Source organism: Lampris incognitus, chromosome 2 (genome assembly GCF_029633865.1).
Source record: "Lampris incognitus isolate fLamInc1 chromosome 2, fLamInc1.hap2, whole genome shotgun sequence".
NCBI classification, from domain to species: Eukaryota; Metazoa; Chordata; class Actinopteri; order Lampriformes; family Lampridae; genus Lampris; species Lampris incognitus.
In genome coordinates this window covers 116,633,804-116,656,246 of record NC_079212.1, presented here as the reverse complement: position 1 = coordinate 116,656,246, position 22,443 = coordinate 116,633,804, and the positions used below count along the sequence as shown (strand labels likewise).

The 22,443-nt window shown below is 45.1% G+C and overlaps 1 protein-coding gene across 1 annotated transcript in view; it reads left to right on the top strand.

The window, feature by feature from the left end:
• The first annotated feature begins 627 nt into the window (after window positions 1–627).
• nfasca (neurofascin homolog (chicken) a) overlaps window positions 628–22,443 on the top strand; it is a 136,584-nt gene continuing 114,768 nt past the window's right edge. The window contains exon 1 of the mRNA XM_056274992.1: window positions 628–1,015. The gene's annotated coding sequence lies outside the window, so the exon portion shown is untranslated. The remainder of the gene's footprint in view (window positions 1,016–22,443) is intronic.

Sequence of the window (22,443 nt, the reverse complement as noted above, 5' to 3'; positions counted from 1 at the left end):
TCTGTCTGTGTCTCAAGCACACACACACACACACACACACACACACACACACACACACACACACACACACACACACACACACACACACACACACACACACACACACACACTTCTTTATTTCCCCTCGCTGACCTACCTAACAGCCAATTCTGTCCAACTGAGGGGCTACTCTGGTGGGCTTTATGCCCTGCCCTGCATGCACAGACGATCCTCTGTGTGTGTGTGCGTGTGTGTGTGTGTGTGTGTGTGTGTGTGTGTTTGCGTGTGTGTATGATCAGTCTTGTCTTTTTGTGTTTTAACCATACATGTCTATTCATCTATGGACGACGTGTGTCTGACTGTTCATGGGTTCCATGTATGTATTAGAGTGCTTGAGTGAGTGTGCAAGTGATGCACAGCTACAAGTTGTGTGTGTGTGTGTGTGTGTGTGTGTGTGTGTGTGTGTGTGTGTGTGTGTGTGTGTGTGTGTGACAGTGGTGTGGACCTTGCTTGCGCCTTTGAGCGTGGGAGTGTATTTGTGTGAGTGTGTATGTGTGAGGAGGGGGTGGCGGCTGCAGAGCCCTCAGGGTAATTGATTATTTATGAGGTGGGAAGGGAGAAGGCAAGGGGGCGGCGACAGATGGCGAATCTGTGTGTTTGATCGAGAGAGGGTGCACAGACAGCGGAGGACACTGAGAGGAGGACAGGAGAGAGATAGAGGGAGAGCGAGAGAGAGCGAGAGAGAGAGAGAGAGAGAGAGAGAGAGAGAGAGAGAGAGAGAGAGAGAGAGAGAGAGAGAGAGAGAGAGAGAGAAATAAGAACAAGGAAGAAATAGATAGATTCTAGTCATCTTTCTGCATTATTCTAACACGACCCTCTTGCTTCTTCAGTGGACTCAGCTGGCAGTAAGTCTTTGTGTTGTTGCTGGTATTTGCTGGACGCTAGCTGTGCCCAGCAGAACTGGAGGACTGATGGGAATGGGGATACCGAAGTCCCAGACAGTTCACAGCTGATCAAAAGACCATCACTGAAAGAGGTATGTGTGTGTGTGTGTCTGTGTGTGTGTGTTCTTCTTTGCTTGGTAGTACCGTAGAATACAAAAGGCAGAAGTATGGTGTGGTGTGACGTCTGTGTGGAAAAGCAGACCGGGCCAAGTTGCGTGCGGTGTGCTGCAAGTGTCATTATCTATGTCAGCTCTGTTGCGCGTTATCTCCTCTTTATTTTCTGGCCCATCTTTCCTCTCATCCTCACTACATGCCATCTGGTAAAAGAAATATGAATGAAATGTGTACTGGCAGGTGTGTGTGTATGTCTGTCTGTCTGTCTGTGTCATTTGTGGATTTGGCACAGACAAAGCAAATCATTGCTTGTCACTTGTGTGTTTTATTTGTGTGTGTGTTTGCTTGTATTGTGAAACACTATGTAAACTTTTAATACTTTGTGCATTATCTATTCACCATGCTATGCATACACCATATACAGTGTAGTGGGATATCATCTTTGTATTTCAGGTCTGTCATCGCTTTAGATTCTTTCATTGTGGTTGAAAAAGGTGTGTTCAGCGTTTACTTTTGTCACTGCGAGCTCTGCCTCTTTTGTATCTCGTTCTGGTGAACATGAGAACACTCTGAGGGAAAGAACTTAATTTAGGCTGGTGCCGTGAGAAATGATTTATTATAATAGTGAATGTTTGATACTTTTATCAAAATGATCAGTGTTATTGGTTACACACACACACACACACACACACACACACACACACACACACACACACACACACACACACACACACATTCAATTGATATGATTCAGGCTCAGTTGTCAAGTGGCAAAAGTTTCATCCATTATTTCTCTGTGACAGGGGGTCCAAGTACACGGCTGCGGCAGTTGACCACTCGAGAACGTGTGTGGCTGTGTGTGTGTTCAGACAACCCATGATTGCACATGAGTTGCTGATTATATGAGGAATTGAGTCATTGAAATACACGGGTCACAGGTACCTATAAAAAGGAGTGGACACGACTCAGTCAGTGCTTAGCACGACCGTCATAACTGTGGCACACCTTAACTTTAAGACTTATCAGGTTGTTGATTGTTGTTTTCTGTTGAACTTACTCGCTAATAGAATTAAATGAGACATTCATTAAATATCCATCCCACACAATGCTCAATGGCTGGCACTTCTGGTGAACGTGCAGACTGTATAACAGCTGGCATGTCCTCAGCTTCCCGGGAATGAGTACAGATGCTTGTAACATTGGGCTGTGAACTAGCATGATTAAACATGAGGTAATGGGAGCGCATAAATGGCACAGCAATAGGCCTTTAGGATATGGTCTTGGTAGTTGTGTAAGTGCAATTAAAAAATACGATTTAGTTTTTTTTTTTGTCAATTTCTTATACCTGCCTGAACCATAACCCCAATAACACCATAAAAAACTATAGTCCAGTGAATTTGGCCATAACTCTGAACAAGGGTCCAATAAAGACCATGATGAAGGGGGCGTCCGGGTGGTGTGGCAGTCTATTCCGTTGCCTACCAACATGGGGATCGTCGATTCAAATCCCCATGTTACCTTCGGCTTGGCCGGGTGTCCCTACAGACACAACTGGCCATGTCTGCGGGTGGGAAGCCAGATGTGGGTATGTGTCCTGGCCGCTGCACTAGCACCTCCTCTGGTTGGTCAGGGCGCCTGTTCGGGGGGGGAGAGGGAACTAGGGGGAATAGCATGATCCTCCCACATGCTACATCCCCCTGGTGAAACTCCTCACTGTCAGGTGAAAAGAAGCGGCTGGCAACTCCACATGTATCGGAGGAGACGTGGTAGTCTGCAGCCCTCCCCGGATCGGCGGAGGGGTTGGAGCAGTGACCGGGATGGCTCGGTAGAGTGGGGTAATTGGCCGGTTACAGTTGGGGAGAAAGGGGGGGGAGACCATGATGAAGATGAGCAGCACACAAAGGAGCTTCATTTAGACTATTTCTGTCCATTTGCTCAGAAAGTCATGGCTTCGGCAAACCACCAAGAGTTTCATCAGCTATATTTGGCCAAGCACTGGCTCATAGCTGGCATAGTCTAAGCTTTTGAGGCAGGACAGACATACTGCCGTATTCTCTAAAGTGACCCCGGATGCAGTTGATGGTTAAAAAAAAATCATTCAACTTGTTTCAACACCTCTGGTGGTTATCTCTGCAGACAGTATGCCAACTGCATGCTTCCTCATGCATTGAGATGTGTCAGGGTCATGTCGGGCCTTTTGGTGCCCCCAGCACAAGGAACATCTGTTTAACAGTCACTCTATTAAATCTTGACATGCCAAACCTGACATGGATATATTATATTGAAACATATGCAGGGGATACACGAAAAGGCCCCGTTTTCAAAACAGAATTCCTCTCACACAGTGGCTGATTTCACAGACGTTTGGGCATAAAATTACTCATATTGTGTGTGTGTGCTGTGTATGTGTGTGTGTGAGAGAGCGAGAGAGAGAGAGAGAGAGAGAGAGAGAGATTTGATTTTTAAAAAGTGACCTTTATTTTAGAAAAATACAATCATATTCAAACCACAAGCCAATAAATAAAATTCCGCAGAAAATAAAAGGTAAATCACATCAATTCTCCAGAAAAAACAAGTTGGTCATCTTTTACTGAGCACAACACTTCCCTGTAAGCCCAGATAGCACTGAAGTGCTGGGTATCTTTCATTTCTTTGTAATAATTGAAATCAAGAATCATCCTGGCTTTTACCATTCTAGTAAACAGCAGCTTTACCTCAGTGTCTACTGAGTCTTCTATCTTTCTTTTTCTGCTTATATATATGGCCAGTTTCGCTTGTCCCAGGATGAAATTCATCAGTTGACATTTGTCTTTCACAGTACGTTTATACACAAACCCCAGAATGAAAGTGTGCTTGGAGAAAACCTCCCCTACCTTTCTGAATAAACTCTCCAACAACATGAACAGTGGTACCAGGCGCACGCACTCCAGGTAACAGTGGAAAACAGTTTCTTTGTAAGGGCAAAAAATACATTTATCACTCACACCCTGACCAATAACAGAGAGAAAAGCATTAACTGCTACTATCCCATGCACAATCCTCCACTGCAAGTCAGCAACCTTCTTTGTTAATGGCGGTTTATATAAACCCCTCCAAGCAGGTCTGACATCGACTCCCAAGCCCAGATGACTTCGCCAAGGTGTGTCGACTCGGTCGTGTAGTTTACCTTTGTTTAGACATTTAACCATCGTTCCATACAGTAATTTGCCTTTTGCTTCTTCTAAATTTAGAAAAGTACTTCTCTTCTCAGTAAAAAAAAAACCTGAACAGTCATCAAAGCTGGGACGAATACTTAAACAAGGAAAAGGATCATCGACATTAGGCACGATCAAACCATTGCTGTATTCATTTAACAGGACGGATTCATGTCTCGTCAGACAGCGTCTCCAGTGGTCAAGCAGCCTGTTGATGATCCTCACAGAACACACTCCCAGACCAGCCGCAAGAGCAGCTGCATTGCACAAGTCAGGTCCAGCAGTGCGCACCACCGATTCAAGGGTTAGAAAACCTGCTCTGCAAAACACTTCTGTGACTGCCGATCCTGCCCAGCAGGGTGTGTTCAGACGTCCTCCATGCGCCACAGGCTCCCTCAACAACCAGTACAGGGAGTCGCATTGCTTTGTCCTCTCTTTCACCACCATCTTCCACACTGTGAAGACACCGCGGTAGAAAGGTGGCAGGGTTTGGAACTTCACAGTCTTCAAATCCATGAGGAACAGTGAGTCATGCAGTCCCAAACCACCAAACTTCTGCAACACTATGTGTGCCAGTGGTCTCCACACCAAGTCTTTCGGGCCATAAAGCAGTCTCTGGAGGAATTGAAGGCGGAACGCAGCGCCTCTACTGGCCAAATGTGCAAGTCCTTGTCCTCCTTCCTCCTTTGGGAGAAAAAGGACAGCCTGGGGAATCCAATGTAAATTATCCCAAAAAAAATCAACTAAAACAGCTTGAATTCTTGCAAGTAAATTTGAAGGGGGGTCAACACAAACTAATCTGTGCCATAATGAGGAGGATACTAGATTGTTGATTACAAGCGTCCTCCCTCTGTAAGACATGCTTGGCAGGAGCCACTTCCACCTTTTAAGCCGGCCTTCTATTTTTTCTAAAATGTTCTCCCAGTTCTTTTCTAACACAGATTCTTCACCCAAATAAACTCCCAAGTACTTTATCCCTCCTTTTTTCCAAATCAGCCCTCCCGGTAGAACTAAATTGTCAAGTGGCCTTTTCCCAACCATCACGGCTTCACTTTTTTCCCAGTTTACCTTAGCAGATGACAAACTATTGAAAAGACATACAGTCCCCTCCAAGGTATCAATATCACTCTGTTTGTTAATCATTATCATAACGTCATCTGCATATGCTGAGACCTTCACAGCTGTGGTACAACCTGGGAAAAAAACACCTGAGAGTTTTTCCCTGAGTTTGTGAAGGAAAGGCTCAATGGAAAGGGAGTACAGCATTCCAGAGAGTGCGCATCCTTGACGTACTCCCCTCTGTACAATGAAAGGTGCAGCCAAACCACCATTAATTTTCAGTATACTCACAATGTCACGGTACAGTACCTGGATCTTGGCTATGAAACCTGGGCTGAACCCAAAGGCATTTAGCGTCTGCCACAGGTACTTGTGTTCAACCCGGTCAAAAGCCTTTTCCTGGTCTATGGAAATGAGACCAGTATCTACACCCAATGACCCAGAGAGTTCCAAAACGTGCCCAATTAGTGTGATATTGTCACTTATTAACCTGCCGGGCACACAGTAAGTCTGGTCAACATGAATGGCCTTACTCATCACCTCTCTAAGTCTAGAGGCTAAAACTTTAGAGAGGATTTTATAGTCCCCACACAGCAGAGATACAGGTCTCCAGTTCTTCAGGTTTTGTAGATCCCCCTTTTTCGGCAGCAAAGTGATAACTGCCCTTCTACAGCTCAGCGGTAGCTGTCCTCTGCACAAACTGTCCTGAAGCACCTCCAGCAAATCTTTGCCGACCACAGACCAGAAAGACTTATAAAATTCAACGGGCAGGCCATCAATGCCAGGTGCTTTACAATTGCCCAGGCTCATGAGAGCAGTGTACAGTTCATTCAGAGACAGTTCTGCATCTAACACCGCATTGGTATCACCGTCCACCTGAGGAAGCCCAGCATAAAAAGAACTGGCCAACTCTGCATCCTCCACAAATTCACTTTTAAACAGGTCGTTGTAGAAGGAGGTGGCATATCTGCGGATCTCAGGGGTTCCCGTTATTGTGGTTCCATCGCCAGAGCGTAACGAATGAATGATCTTCCTCTGACCATTCCTTCGCTCCAAACCAAAAAAAAACTGCGATGGGGCATCCATTTGAGACACATTCATGAAACGTGAACGGACCAGAGCTCCCTGTGCTGTAGTGCCCAACAGGTTGGCTAAGGCAGCCTTTTTAGCTTTAAGGGCTTCAATATGCCCTTGATTTCTTGTAGAATCCACTAAACCCTGTAACTCTACTACTTCAATCTCCAGTTCTTTAAGAGATCTGGTAATGTACTTGGTGACATTGCGAGTATACTCCTGACATAATTGTCTTATCTTGCTCTTTCCTACATCCCACCATTGCTGTAATGAAGAAAAAGTGGTCTTGCTTTTTCCATGCAAAGCCCAAAGAAACTCAACAGCCTCTCTGAAAGTTCTATCATGTAGAAGACCAGTGTTAAAATGCCAATATGCACTCCGTACTTTAACATGCTGAATGAAAAAAGAGCACTGAACAAGACAATGGTCAGAAAAACCAACAGGAGTTATTTGACTTGATTTAAAGATACCAAAATTATGTTTGAAGCAATAAAAACGATCAAGTCTGGCCAGAGATAACAAATTATCCTTGGAGTGACTCCACGTGTACTGCCTGTCACTCTTGTAAAAACCTCTCCAAACATCCTGTAGGCCATGGGTTTCAATCAACCGCTTAAGTTTAGCAGACGAAGCGGGATGAGGCTCTAGATGGTTCCTGTCTAGTTTGGCATTTTCCGTGCAATTGAAATCACCTCCCAGAAACAAAAAGAAATCGGTACAATGGTGAATTACATCACATAAGGTGTTCAGCAGTCTCATTCTCTCAACGCCCGAAACTGGGGCATAAACATTCACAAAAATCAATTTCGCACCCTCATATTGTACTGTGACTTTTAGAATGTGACCACACACTATCTCTTCAACCTCAGAAGAAGAGGGACTGAAACCCTTAGAGAAAAGCACACCAACGCCGCCACTGTTAGTTAATTTGTGGCTTAGGAAGACCTCCCCAGGCCACTCCTTCTTCCAGTCACTTTCATTCACAGCGTCACTGTGAGTTTCTTGAATAAAGACCACATCCAACCCTTTCAATTCTACCAACTTGAAGAGAGAAGCTCTCTTCACATCGCTCCTGGCGCCATTTAGGTTTAAAGACCCTATCTTCAAATCAGCCATGAAAGGGAAAGAAGTTGTCTCTGCAACAAGAAAAGCACATACAAACAATATGAGGAGAACAAACTTTGTCTTAATCATCACTGATTAATTGTGCCTTGACTTTTGTCGTGATTTTCTTGAGCCGGTAAACCTCTTGGTCAGTGAAAGCCCCCTCTTCCTTCCTCAGTCGTGCCACAGACCTGACGAAAGATCTCAAATCGGGGAAGAACTGTTCGGTTTTAACCGCCCTTTGCCCTTTAGTGTCAGTTAAAAATTTCCTAATTGTCTCGAGGGGATAAAAAAAGGTTTCATCCTCTTGTGATGGTGTCCACTCACTTTCCTCATCCGATGAATCATCCAACACTTTCTTGGCCTTGGCACTACCCTGCTCTTTGTCAGACATTTTCCTTTTACTGCGTTTAGCTGTTAAACCAGTCTCCTCCGTAAACATGGTGCCATCTACCAGTTCCTCACTGACCACACTTTCCACACTCTGACCACAGTTCATTTTACCTTTATCACATTTCCTTTCCTCTGCCAGCTTACATTTTTCCGGTTCCTCTCTGGTCTGGGCATTATCGGCATCATTTCGACTCGTAGCTTGGTCCTGTTCCTCACTCTGCTCCCTGTCCTGCGTGTCTGCCTCGGTCTCCTCTACTTTCTCTGCGGACTGCTGTGCACCAGGCGAGTCGGACTCGGCTTCAGGCTGCGGCGCGTCGGGCCGCGGCGCGTCGGGCCGCTCAGGCGGGTTCGAGCTGGTCTGCTGTCCGGCCTCAGGGCAAGACCGAACCACATGTCCTTCCGCACCGCAACCGAAGCATTTCATCGTCTCAGAGGTGGCAAACACGGTATAACTAAAACCGTCCACTTTGAACGTGAAAGTCAGGTTTAAATCGCCCGTGTTGTCCTTAAGGATCATGAACGCCTGTCTTCTGTGACACACAACGTGTCTTAGTTTTGGCGACTTGGACCCAAGCAGAACCAATTTAATGGGGGACACCAGCTGCCCGAAACGCGACAGCTCCGTGGCCAACACTTCGTTCTTAATGAACGGAGGCGCGTTTGAAATAGTGACCTTCTTTGCCAGGTTCACCAGCGGGAGAACAGGGGTGAAAGAGTCGCGAATCACGACGCCATTTTCCACAACTTTTCCAACTTTAGCCACGTCATCTAAGAAGATGACAACAGCTTTGTTCATACGCGAAGCAGACTTCACACTTTCAAACCCGACAACCTCTCCGACAGCATAGCTGGCCTCCTCCACTGAACAGCCGATACTCGGCAATATCTTAACCGCATGACGGCGTGTCAGCTTCTCCAGCTCCGCACTACTACTGACAACGGGCATAGTGCCCGGCTGCCAACCGCACCACCAAACTACACCCCAAAAAATTGACCACCTAACAACAAACTAATCACGAAAATAGATACAGAAAAGAAAGAGAAAGCATGGAAATTTTCACTCACACCAAAGCAAAAAAACGCCGTCGCTCCGTCCACTCACTCGCACTTCCGCTCAGAGAGAGAGAGAGAGAGAGAGAGAGAGAGAGAGAGAGAGAGAGAGAGAGAGAGAGAGAGAGAGAGAGAGAGAGAGAGAGAGAGAGAGAGAGAGAGAGAGAGAGAGAGAGCAAGATAAAGTGTGTTTTTGAGGGATGTTGTAGGGAGTTTGTTGGATACAGAACATGGGAGTTACTGGGGCTCAGAGCATTGTACAAATACATAAACAAAAACACACACATACACATATACTTACACACACAAATGCGTACACAAATACACACAGTCCATTGTTGGTTCCGGGGCAGTGGGAAGAAAAGGTTAATGCATCCAGAGAAAGAGAGAGCGCTAGAGAATGAGGGAGGTAGTAGAATGAGAGGAGAAGAGGAAGACCCTAATGGACATTGACGGCCTTTCAGTGCAAATATTTGGTAGGGAACCATCACACTAATCACCCCATCCCCCCTTCTCAGTCTCGTTCCCTCTCTTCACCCTCCCTTCTCACCATTGCCCAAAAGGGAAAGATTGGTGCATATTCTCACTCTGGATCACCCACATTGCATCCATCTCCAAAAAAAACAAAAAAAATCTCCAATGTTTTTGAGGGACTTGAAGACAGGAGTTGGATGCCTAGAATGCTCTGTTAAAAAACGGGGAGAAAGTAAAGAACATGTGACGAAAGAAAGCTAGCTTTTTATTTTTGTTATTGTACAGTTGTTATTTTTCTTTCTTTTTTTTACTTTTATTAATCCCTGTGGGGCAATTCCTTCCCTGCATTTAACCCACCCTAGCTGTGTAGCTAGGAGCAGTGGGCAGCCGCCATGCAGCACCCGGGGACCAACTCCAGTTTGTCTTGCCATGCCTCGGTCAGGGGCACAGACAGGAGCATTAACCCTAACATGCATGACTATTTGATGGTGAGAGAAAACCGGCGCGCCCAGAGGAAACTCACATAGACATGGGGAAAACATGCAAACTCCACACAGAAAGGACCTGGGACAGCCTGGGGTTCAAACCCAGGACCTTCTTGCTGTGAGGCAACAGTGCTAACCACTGGGCCACGGTGTGGTTTATAAATGGTAATGTCAGTTTGTTAGTATGAGATAGTTCAGGGTTGTGTCAGTGCTATTGTGTACACTTCCCCTTTTAAATTTGTATTGGCGTTTCAGTTGCTGGGTATTTTTTCTCACTCAGCCTTTATTTTCTTTGCCATTGTTTTCTCTAGTAATTTCTTTATCTACCCTCATTTGCCCCCCATATTTTTATCTTTCTGAACTGTAATTTCGATCAGTTTGGGCCTTTTCATTCTGATTGAGGTGTTTATGTGGAACATTTTCATTCTGTTTGGGCCTTTAAACCGATTATAAAGGGAATATTAGGCTCCATGTCTCCATCCTGCTCAATCTTGGGCTTTATGTAACTGTAGAGATTTAGCTCTCGATGACTCTCCTCTTCTGTCATGTCCACTTAATCTGCTGATATTGTGTATGTGTGTGTATGAGTGTGTGGACCCTAACATCTGTATATGTAGGATCCAAATTAGATGCCCATTTGCTCATGCGTCACATGTGTGTTTCTCCTCCTGCACATGGCAATTGTGTCAAGCCCTCCTGTGCCACGAGGGTGGTGCTCTCATCAAAACATAAGCCCTCATCAGCAGAATATTAAAAAAACCTGCATGTGCAGAAAGATACTGTGTGTCATAAAATGTGTTGTGCAGGCTGCATGCTAACTTCAGCAGGGGCTGGTACAGCAGGGGGTGGACTTATACTCCATTGTGTTGGCTTCATTTGCAGTTTTCATTTCAAATGAAAAAGTGAGTAAGCAAATGGAAAAAGTTGTTTTGGATTATAGTTCTATATTATTTTATAGACATGTCAAGTCATGGCAAACAACAGGAACTTAAGCATACTGTGCCAGTACATTTGCTGTTGTCTATGTAAGTGTGTTTCACTTTGCAAAATGTCCACTATCATTCGAGATAAATACCGCATGTAATACAACTTAAAGCTACAATTCTGATGGTTGATATGGAGACAGATATCCTTTTTCATACTTTCATACTTTCATACTTATCACTGGTTTATTTAAGACACAAGCTGATCCACAAATAGCCAAATAATAAACACATGTGTTGCCAGTCATTTTGATGGGTACTATCTGGTAGGGCGGCATGGTGGTGCAGTGGTTAGCACAGTTGCCTCACAGCAAGAAGGTCATGGGTTCGAGCCCTGGGGTAGTCCAACCTTGGGGGTTGTCTCGGGTCATCCTCTGTGTGGAGTTTGCATGTTCTCCCTGTATCTGTGTGGGCTTCCTCCAGGTGCTCCGGTTTCCTCCCACAGTCCAAAGACATGTAGGTCAGGTGAATCAGCTGTACTAAATTGTCCCTAGGGGTGTGTGTGTGTGTGTGTGTGTGTGTGTGTGTGTGTGTGTGTGTGTGTGTGTGTGTGTGTGTGTGTGTGTGTGTGTGTGTGTGTATTGGCCCTGTGATGGCCTGGCAGCCCGTCCAGGGTGTCTCCCTGCCTGCCGCCCAATGACTGCTGGGATAGGCTCCAGCATCCCCGTGACCCTGAGAGCAGGAGAAGCGGTTTGGATAATGGATGGATGGATGGATGGATGTTGTCTGGTAGGACTTTGCTAGGGAAAATAATATGGCTCCATAGACATATATGTATGTCTTCATGGTAGAAGCTCAATGGAGAAGAAGAGAGCAGGAAGTGGCAAATGATTAGTAGGACAAACCATCTCTACTCAGTAGTGTCAGCTGTCTTGTCAATATATGTTGGCTTACATATGTGTAAAATATGGCAGACTTATAGGGGTGAGACGTGACTTCTCTGTGTGCGTGCTGTGCAAATTGTTCAACAGGTTTGAGTGAGAGGAGATGGGAGATGGAGGATAGAGGACGAGAGGTAAAGAGAGGGAAGAGGGTTAGATATGAAGGGAGGAGAAGAGAGGGAGGAAAGGAGCGAAAGAAAAGACAGAGGAGGAGAGGAAGAGGGGAGGAAAAAGAGAAGGGAGGTGAGGGTGAGTAAAAAGAAAGAAAAAAAAGAAAGGTAGGACTTAGACTTGTGCGATCCCAGGTGGACATGCAGATGTTGTGCCCATGAGCCAGGGTCTTAACCTACATTCCTGCACTGGGCTCCATCTGTGTGCCAGCATGGGCATGTATGTCAGTGTGTAAGGACGTGTTAACCTGGTTGTTCTCATGTGTGAGAGTATAAGGCCACGGGATATGCCGTCTGCCTCTATCAGACACACACGATCAAAGATCAACACAACCCAGTGTCAGCATGTGTAAAAATGTTCTTAACTGAATGCTTGTAACCTAGATAGTTGTGTGTGTGTGTGTGTGTGTGTGTGTGTGTGTGTGTGTGTGTGTGTGTGTGTGTGTGTGTGTCTGTGTGTGTGTGTGTGTGTGTGTGTTAGTAGCCCTCAGGTCAGTGCCATCTACTTTTGTACGCACTGTACTCAGCTGTAACAGAAACTATCACAGGTGATTATGCACAAATAAAACATGCCCTGCATAGTATTTTTTTTCCTGCTTGTTATCCCTTATTTTACTACTCTACAGGGAGGATTTTACTATTTCAGCCTGTAACACATATTGTGAATGAAAGCAGGCTGAGCGCACAGGACATGCCCTAGCCCTCTGAGCTGAGTGTTGCCCCATTTTCTCTGTCTAATTTGGCCATCCATTCCCTGACCTCTCACATCAGCTTCTCCTCTGACACACAGGGAGTGATGCACAGACAATTTGAGGGGAACAGAGAGAGAGTAAAGGCTTCAGTCAGAGTCCACAGAAACCAGCAGGGGTACATGGTGGTTCCTCCGCATTAACACCATTTCATGTTTTTGTTTTTTATTTAATTTAATTTTTTTTATTTGAGTCGTTTTTCTGCTCTCCTTATCTTGGTTTCCTTCATTATTTCATCTCAAATACCTTTAGCTCTCATCATTTTCAACAAAAAGACCAACCTACAATATTCTCATTACGTGCATGTGACACCTGGAGCATAAACACACGTGCATGGAAACATGCACACATGCATGTATGTGTGCACACAGACAGACAGACAGACACAGACAGACAGACAGCTAGGCAGGCAGACAGACAGACAGGCAGGCAGACAGACAGACAGGCAGGTAGACAGACAGGCAGACAGGCAGGGAGGCAGGTTGAAAGACAGACAGACAGAGACAGACAGACTGACAGGCAGGGAAGCAGGCAGGCAGGCAGGCAGACAGACAGACAGACAGACAGACAGACAGACAGACAGGCAGGTAGACAGACAGGCAGACAGGCAGGAAGGCAGGAGGAGAGACAGACAGACAGACAGACAGACAGACAGACAAACAGACAGACACGAACCCACAAAAAACACCCCTCACCCCTAGACATACATTAGGTTCCAGCCGAGTCTAATCTCAACCTCTTGATGCCCCTAATGACTGTTTGTAACTTCTCTGGGTGGCATCTGGCTGTGTTAGTTTATTTGTGTCTACGAGCAACCGAAGCTCTCTAGTTAATGTTTAGCCTTTTCTTGCCTGGCCTTCTGTCAAGATGTTGGGAGAGGGGGCGTCAGTGTGTGTGCATAGGCTAACGTCTTAAGATTATAGCAAGGCTTGCCATCAGTTAGCATTAAGAAAGAACATCTCATTATCATGCGCATATTTTATCCTCCCCACACTAATAGCTTGGTGGTTGCAGCACCCCAGCTCCACCATGAACCCCCTTCACATACATACACTTGGTTTGAATCTTGGGGCAAGAACATATGTACAATAAAGTAAGTGCACGCATACACACACACACACACACACACACACACACACACACACACACACACACACACACACACACACACACACACACACACACACACACACACACCTCCCTGATCTTGTGGGTCTCTGGAGTCATAGACTTGGAGGAGCTGGGCCTTAAGGTTCACTGTGATGCTACTTGGAGAACAATGCTTACACAGAACATCTTCCTTATTGAGAATATTTACAAAAATGTCCATTGTCATTAGCGAAAATCCAATTTCAATTCATCAGATTCAGTGATCTGGGGCATTTCTCAAATGTGAACTGCATCCAAACCACAGTAAACTAGTTGCTTAGAAGGATTTGCTTTTTCAGCAAAACGCTTCTTTCTCTTGGAGCATAATGCTTTATTGAGCCTCTTATGGACGTGACAGCATTGTTTGGCTTGAAATAAATCTGAATGCTTCCCACTTCAGTCTTGGCTGTACACTACAATCATGAACTGTAATCCTAAGTGACATTATCCCTGATACAGTAAAAGTACACATGACTGTAAACCGCCCATCGCATGTCCACCTTCATTTTAAATATCTCATAAATCCAACATAGCGGAAGTGAGGGGAGAGGGCTTGCCAATCTGAAAATGTATTTTGGGTGACTTGCTCTCCTGTATTTTTATGCTCAATGACTCGTTTGATTGCTCCAGAGCTGTGCTCTGCTTGCCATTCGCTGTAGCGCCAGTCACTCGTGAAATGACTCGTGAAGAGTTGTGACCAATGGGCTGGCTGGGAAATGTGTAATTTGATCCCTTTTTTTCTTAACTGGTAATAATGTATGGTACCTTTATATCCATCCATCCATCCATCCATACACTCATGAATACATATATATTTCCACATACATCCAGAATAAGTGATGGCGGTCGGGCTGTGGAGTAATGACAGGGAAGAGCACTCACCCCCTGTGGTTTAAATTGGCTCTCGTGTGTTTGTGTTGCTTTTTTGTCTGGAGGGGCTTTACTTGTTATTTTTGCACAACACAGCTTTTTTAATGCATTAATTAGTGGATTTGTCAGCATTCCAGACAAACATTTCCAGACCCTTCCCTTAAAATTATAATTGTTTTTCTTTTTGGCGATTTTTCCCTTTTTCTCCCCAATTGTATCTGCCCAATTACCCTACTTTTCCGAGGTAACCCGGTTGCTGCTCCACCCCCTCTGCCGATCCGGGGAAGGCTGCAGACTACCACATGCATCCTCTGATTCGCCAGCTGCTTCTTTTCACCTGACAGTGAGGAGTCTCACCGGGGGGACGTAGTGCGTGGGAGGATCACGCTATTCCCCCCAGTCCCTCCCCCCGAACAGGCCCCCCGATCGATCAGAGGAGGTGCTAGTGCAGCGACCAGGACACATCCGGCTTCCTGCCCGCAGACACAGCCAATTGTGTCTGTACGGACGCCCAACCAAGCCAGAGGTAACATGGGGATTCGAACTGCTGGCAGGCAACGGAATTGACCGCCATGCTACCTGGACACTAAAATTATAATTTAAACACATGCACAGACTCCCACAAACTCAGCAGAAATCACACACAAATATTCAAAATCACACAGTTCAAACACCAACACAGTTGCGTGCATGGTAGAAAAATTAGACAAAGCCATTCACAAACAACATTTGTTCCTCACACGCATGCACGCACGCACGCACGCACGCATACACACATACACATGCACACACACATGCACACACTAAGATCCAGCTTCATTCCCTCTCTCTTACATGATCGCTCAGTCACGTGTGATCACACCTTTTAACTACTCAGTAAAAACCAGCACTCAGCCACACACCATCATGTGTGTGTGTGTGTGTGTGTGTGTGTGTGTGTGTGTGTGTGTGTGTGTGTGTGTGTGTGTGTGTGTGTGTGTGTGTGTGTGTGCCAAAGCTGCCGTGGAGAAGGACGAGAGCCAAGAGATGAAACGCAGTGAGGGGGCAGAACCAAAGTGCTTCATTTACAGAGAAATTTACATCCAGAGCAAAGAACGGGTAAAAATGAGGGAGGTAAATGAAATCCAAAGGGGGTTAGTATAGAAAGGAAATATATTTAGTCTCTGGTTGTCGCACGATGATATACGACCATGTTATACATGGGCAATTGTGCTGCATGTGTGAAGCCAAGGTTTTTCACGGAGGAGTACGTAGAATGAATGACAGAGTCGGAGAGAGAGGTAGAGACGGTGGAGAGATTCAAGCACAGATACGGTGTCCTACATACTGAATGAATAGAGGAGGGATTGGGGCACTGAGGAGAGGTGCCTGTCTTCTGTATTCCTAGGAGAAGATATTGGCCAAGGACATGGTGTACGCTCCATATGGTAGATTAATGTCGTTTCAATTTATGTTTGGTTCATGATAAGTCGAAATTACCGTCAGAAAAGAGAGGCAGACCCAAGCAAATGAAATTTGGTAATGATATAATAAGGCAGTGTGTGTATCTGTGTGTGTTTTTGTGTGTGTGTGTGTGCTTTAGTAAGTGTGTGAATGTGTGACTTGCCAGCCAGTGGCAGAATGACTTTAATCACCAGGGCAACCAAAGGCAGATGGGTCCATGCTGACAAATTAGACCTGGTAGCCATGCCTACGGAACAGTTCAACACATACACACACACACACACACATGCATAAATGTGTGTTAGAGGCAGGTGTGTGTGTGTGTGTGTGTGTGTGTGTGTGTGTGTGTGTGTGTGTGTGTGTGTGTGTGTGTGTGTGTGTGTGTGTGCTCCAGAGATGACCCCTGAGTATTGATAGCAGTCCCGTATAGAGGCCTACATGCCGTTTATCCATTACCTATCAACACCAGCTATATTCACGACTCCAGCGTGCCACAAAAAAACCCCACACACTACAATACTGTGTGTGTTCACATCAGAGTTGAATTGAAGACTGCCTTTGAGTGTGTTGTATGTTTGGAGGTCAAGTCATATATAAGAGACACTTGGTCTGAGATGAAAGCCTTTAACATTTTTAATAATAGTAAGCGCTTTGGGTGTCTATATAAAGCACTATATAAACGTAATCCATCATCATCTTTTTGCAGGACGATGATGTAAAACATCATGCATTTGGCTCCAGTTAAGACTATTCTGTACACACAGTTAGGCCTAGATAGTGCAGGAAGAAATTCTGCTCACGTTAAGCAAGCTTCAGGCTAGCTCTACTGTCTGGTCTGTCATTTGACGGATGAAAAGATGCAGGCAGGCTTTAACAAGAGATAGATAATATTACCATGATTAAAAAAAAGTGGCACAGGAAATTGGAAAATTTCAAACCCTATGAATAAAGGACAGATGGAGACCAATCCATGTTTGGGGTGTATTTGCAGTATGGTCTGTTTTGGTGTGTGTGTGTGTGTGTGTGTGTGTGTGTCTTTCTTTTATGAGTGTGTGGTGCGTACCTCTTTTAATTTGCTGCCTGTCAAATACATTCGCCAATAAAATCCCTTTAATATGAAAGCCGCAGTAATTTCAAATCATCTTTCAGTTACTGTATCAATGTAAAAAGATACATTTAGGTCACAAGCTTATCTCAGGCTCTCATGAACGTCGAGAGCAGAGACAACATAGTTTAATTTTCTTTCGTTCGTGCATATTCATTAATAGTCCTGTAACTCACTAAGCAGGGCAGTCTGCTTGTTCTCACTTACCTTTGATTTTAGGCAGATTTAACAAAAAACAAAACATGAATTATTACTATGATGTTTAGCCAAATTATTTGCTTTTTCATTAAGAGAATTTTGACCTTTATTTCTGTCTTCCTCCCCCTTCCTTCTCTCTCTACCTGCTTGGAGAGGTGAAGAAAGGAAATCTGGACCATTTTCACCTTTCTTCCATGAGAACCAGTTTAATGAAATTAAACTGCAGGACATTATCAGCTACCTACCTAGTAGTTACATACCTAGTTGTAGGAGCATGGAACTTCACACACACACACACACACACACACACACACACACACACACACACACACACACGGACCTCTCTGAGATAGAGGGCTTTGATAATGGAAAGCATACCTCCAGCCTCGCACTCCCACTGGAGGTGGTCCCCTCCCACCATCCCTTCTTCTCTCTCCTCCTTATCTCCAGCCCTCCCCCTTCTTGCCCTTACTCCCCCTTTCCTTCTACCTCCATCTTCCCTTGTGGGACTGTTGCTAAGGAGCCCTGACGACCAGGCGTCACCCATTGGACGAGGTGAGATCTGAGGGCGAGGAAGGAGGGAGGGGGGCGGAGGGGCAGCTAAGCAGAGGGTGACGAAAAGGGGGGGTTGGGGCGAGAGGAGAGTAAAGGGAGAGGCAGAAGTGTTGATGAGGTGCAAGGGTGATGGAGTGATGAGGCAGGCAGAGGAAAGGGAAGAATCAGGGGGAAGGGAAGAAAAGATACAAGAGAGTATGTGAGGTGAAACAAGGGAGGATAGAGTGAGTGAAAGGATGGAGTGAGTGAATGAAAAGTGTCAGGAAAAGATATGAAGGAGGTAAAGAGAGGATGTGAACAGAAGGGGATGAGAGAGAAACATAAAAGGGGAAACCATTGTCCAAGAACTGGCAGGTAGCATGACCACTGGATATCAACCAACATGAGACCATGCAAAGCAGAAGAGATAGAAGAAGCAGAAGGAGCCAGAAAAAGAAAGGAGAGCCAGAGAAAAGAGACAAACTAAAGAAAGATAAACCAAATTGCTGCAAGAGGAGCGGGAGGTCATTTAAAGCATGATGGATGGAGTGAGACGGAGAGGAGCAAAATGATCCCTTCCATTTATTTTGGCCTGAACAAGGGAACATAGGGTACATGGTATTTTGGGAAAACGAAATAGCTTATCAAAGCTGAACCAAGTGTGTGTGTGCATGCAAACACACACACACACACACACACACATACACACACACACACACACACACACACACACACACACACACACACACACACACACACACACTGTACTTTCCAAGCAAAAAGGAAAATGGTAAATCTTTAGCAGTGTGTATGTTTGTGTGTGTGTGCATGTGTATGTGCACACACACACGCACTTGGTTCAGTGTTTAATAAGCTATTTTGGTTTAGCAGAGCCTCAGCAGTTCTGTCATATGCCTCTGGGTAGGCTGTTAGAGTTGACCTCACATTTGGTTAACCTTTTGCGAGCCACCGTCTTCTCATCTCATTCCTCTCTAATGGATGTGTAAGTGTTTACAAGTACCGGAGTGGATCTGAAGATTTACATATAAGATTCACAATGATTATATTAACATAATCAATTGACGTGTATTCAAATTTGAACCAAAAAAAGAGAAGAATAATAATGTTTGTGATGTAGCAGGGTTCAAACGGATTTTCCCAATCCAGAGCTACTTCTAGGACAAGACTCAGAAAAATGTAAGTTCAGAAAACTGTTGTGTAAACACTGATTGGCGTTGAAACACAAAACACAACACAACACCAAAGACGGTGGAATCAGTCCATCTGGATACAACGTTTATTGACAAACTCATATCATCGCTCATTGAAGTGACTGCTTAAAAAAAGAAAAAAGGAAAAAATCGGGGCGTCCGGGTAGCATAGCAGTCTATTCTGGTGCCCACCAACACAGGGATCGCCGGTTTGAATCCCCGTGTTACCTCCGGCCTGGTTGGGCATCCCTGCATACACAATTGACCGTGTCTGCGGGTGGGAAGTTGGATGTGGGTATGTGTCCTGGTCGCTGCACTAGTGCCTCCTCTGGTCAGCCGGTCGGTCGGGGCGCCTGTTTGGGGGGGGGACTGGGGGAAATAGCGTGATCCTCCCATGTGCTACGTCTCCCTGGCGGCATCCACATGTTTCAGAGGAGGCCTGTGGTAGCCTGCAGCCCTCCCCAGCTCGGCAGAGGGGGTGGAGCAGTGACTGGGATGGCTCGGAAGAGTGGGGTAATTGGCCGGATACAACTGGGGAGAAAAAAAAATCAAAAATGATGTGTTTCATTTTATTTTTTTTATCATTATTATGCTCTTCCATGACTCATCCCAGTGCATACAGAGCCCTCGTGGACTAAAAGCCTTTGTGAGGTGCAGCTCGAGGGTGAGGCTGAATATGGCTCTGTGAATGCCAGCTCTAATTGCGTGTATTTCTTTGAGCGCAATTTGTTTTCACTGTACACAGTATATCTGGAGGGATTGCTAAATGGCCTCTTTGTATGTCATGAATACATAATGGGCCTGATGTCATGACAAAGGTGAGAGAGGGCCGCCGCGGTGTGATTGAGTAGTCGGCGGGAGGTGTTTAATATTTCAGATGAGAGGGGGCATGTTTGTTAACTCATGTAGAAGCACACCAAACAAGGCCCTATCAAAGGAACCTGCCATCAGCTTGTCTGCAGACAATTTAGATTAGCTTGCGGTGGACAAGCATTTCTGTCCGTCAGATAACATTTTATTATTATTATTTATTTTATTTTTTTTGTGAGATTTTATTTTTCTGGTTGTGAAGGAAATATATGGAGTGAGTACAAAGACACGGCAGTGGAGGACAGGATAGTGTGAGCTCGATTCAAACTCGTTGCTTTGAGATTTCATGTACAGTACAACTTTAACAACCCTGTCATATTCTTTACAATGCAGAGGGAAAACACATTGGCTTTCTAGATCTTTATTGCACATTTGGGTTGCACCCGCATGTCACCTCATCCAGTTTCCTAAGCTCAACCAAGCTAAAATTACCTGAATGAAATTGGTAATTCAGCACTGCTGTGTGTGTGTGTGTGTGTGTGTGTGTGTGTGTGTGTGTGTGTGTGTGTGTGTGTGTGTGTGTTAAAGCGTGTTGACATACATGTGTAAGCCAGAAAACCTCGCCCCAGATCTCAGGTCTAGCCAGAAGGATTGACCTCACTGCCGCCTGGTTAGAAAAGATTGCAACATCTGTCACTTTACCATCACCTTTTAACCACTTTATCATTATGTTCATCATCTCTCCATTCCTTCTTTAACCTCTGGATCTCTTTCAACGTCCGCTATTCATCTCTACTCTCTCTTTCTCTCCATCATCAATACAATTTATTGATATTCATGTAATTAGGAATAATACTAGGACTAATACTGTTTTCCCTCTTATTCTTTTTTTCCACACTATTTTCAGTTTCTATTATATATATATATATATATATATATATATATATATATATATATATATTTTTGCAATTGCCTGCTTCTCTCAGTTTATCTACAGACCTTGTGCTGTCTGATGCCTCTTCCCTTTACCCCCACCACCACCCTCCTCTTTGTCTGTCTGCATCGTCTTCACTCTCCCTCTCCCCGCAGACGTGATGGGCAGAAATTGACAGGGGGTAACAGAATGATTGGGTTCTTCCAGTGTTTTCTGCCAAGCCAGTGGCAATGTCTTGGTTCACAGTTCTGCAACAACTCCAGGGGGTTTCGAGGATTTCCATGTCGAGTGTTGAGTCTTGCTATGTGCTCGGTTCTTTTATTCTGACGTAAAACTATAGTAGCTACTGTAGTCAAAAAGAGCGTGATGACGTGTTAATGTGTTGGTACAGTGTTAATCATTGGGCATTGGATATATCTAACACATGGATGCTCTTTGGCTGCATGTGCTCGCTAGATTGACTTGGATATAATCGTGTGTGTGTGTGTGTGTACGTGTTTGTGTCTATTCTTCAATGTTATTGAATGTGTGTGTGTGTGTGTGTCCCTTCACTGCAGGTGGCAGTCATCATTTATTAAGAGGTCTCATAAAAGAGACCGTCTGGACACAGGAAGTGCTTTAGCTCACATCACTCCAGGAACTCTGGGATTGATTTATCAGGGATTGAGCTGCTGGGTGCTTCCCTTTAGGGCTGGAAGTGCAAACGTGCGCATGCACACACACACACACACACACACACACATACGCACACAATTTGACCAGTAAACCAACCCCGCATCCTGGCTCCTTTCTTTGTCCATCCGCTCTCTTTTTATAGCTCCCCTCTCTCTCCTCCTGCTTTTTATCTCTCCTTCGGGTCCTTGGGTACAACCCTTTGACTCTAGCCAGTGTTCATTGTCTCGGTCTGTGCTCAATATTTCTGTCTCTGTTTATGAAAACCAACCTTCCCGTTACCACTCACTCAGCTCTCCTTCCACTCTGTTTTTCGCCTTTTCTCCCCCTCTCTCCTGCTATTGAAAGTAGGTCATACTGCAGCATCGAGCCATAGCTCCTTCCAAGCATGACACCCACACACACATAAGCACATACATACATACATACATACATACATACACACATCGCCTGGCAGCCACTCGTTTATCCCCCTCCCGCCATCCTCATTTCATCCAGTTTACCTTCCCTTGAGGTTCTATGGAGTTGGGTTTGTAATCTGACACTGCTTTGTTTGTCCCTGCTCTCCTCCCGTACTTGGGGCCAGGGCGGGGTCTTAGCTAAGGAAATAACAGTTCTTCATTTGTAAGCGTGCAAAGAACAGAAATCTGGCCATGGCTGCATCTTTACACCCAGTGTGCAGGGGATGGTTACATTGATTCTTTTCAAGAGGCCGGGGGTCAATCATCTTCCATTTGTCCAAAGCAAACGCATCCTCTGACTAACATCTGCATGAATGTGCTTGCTCTCTTAGACACACACACACGCGCATCTATCTATCTATCTATCTATCTATCTATCTATCTATCCATCCATTCACACATA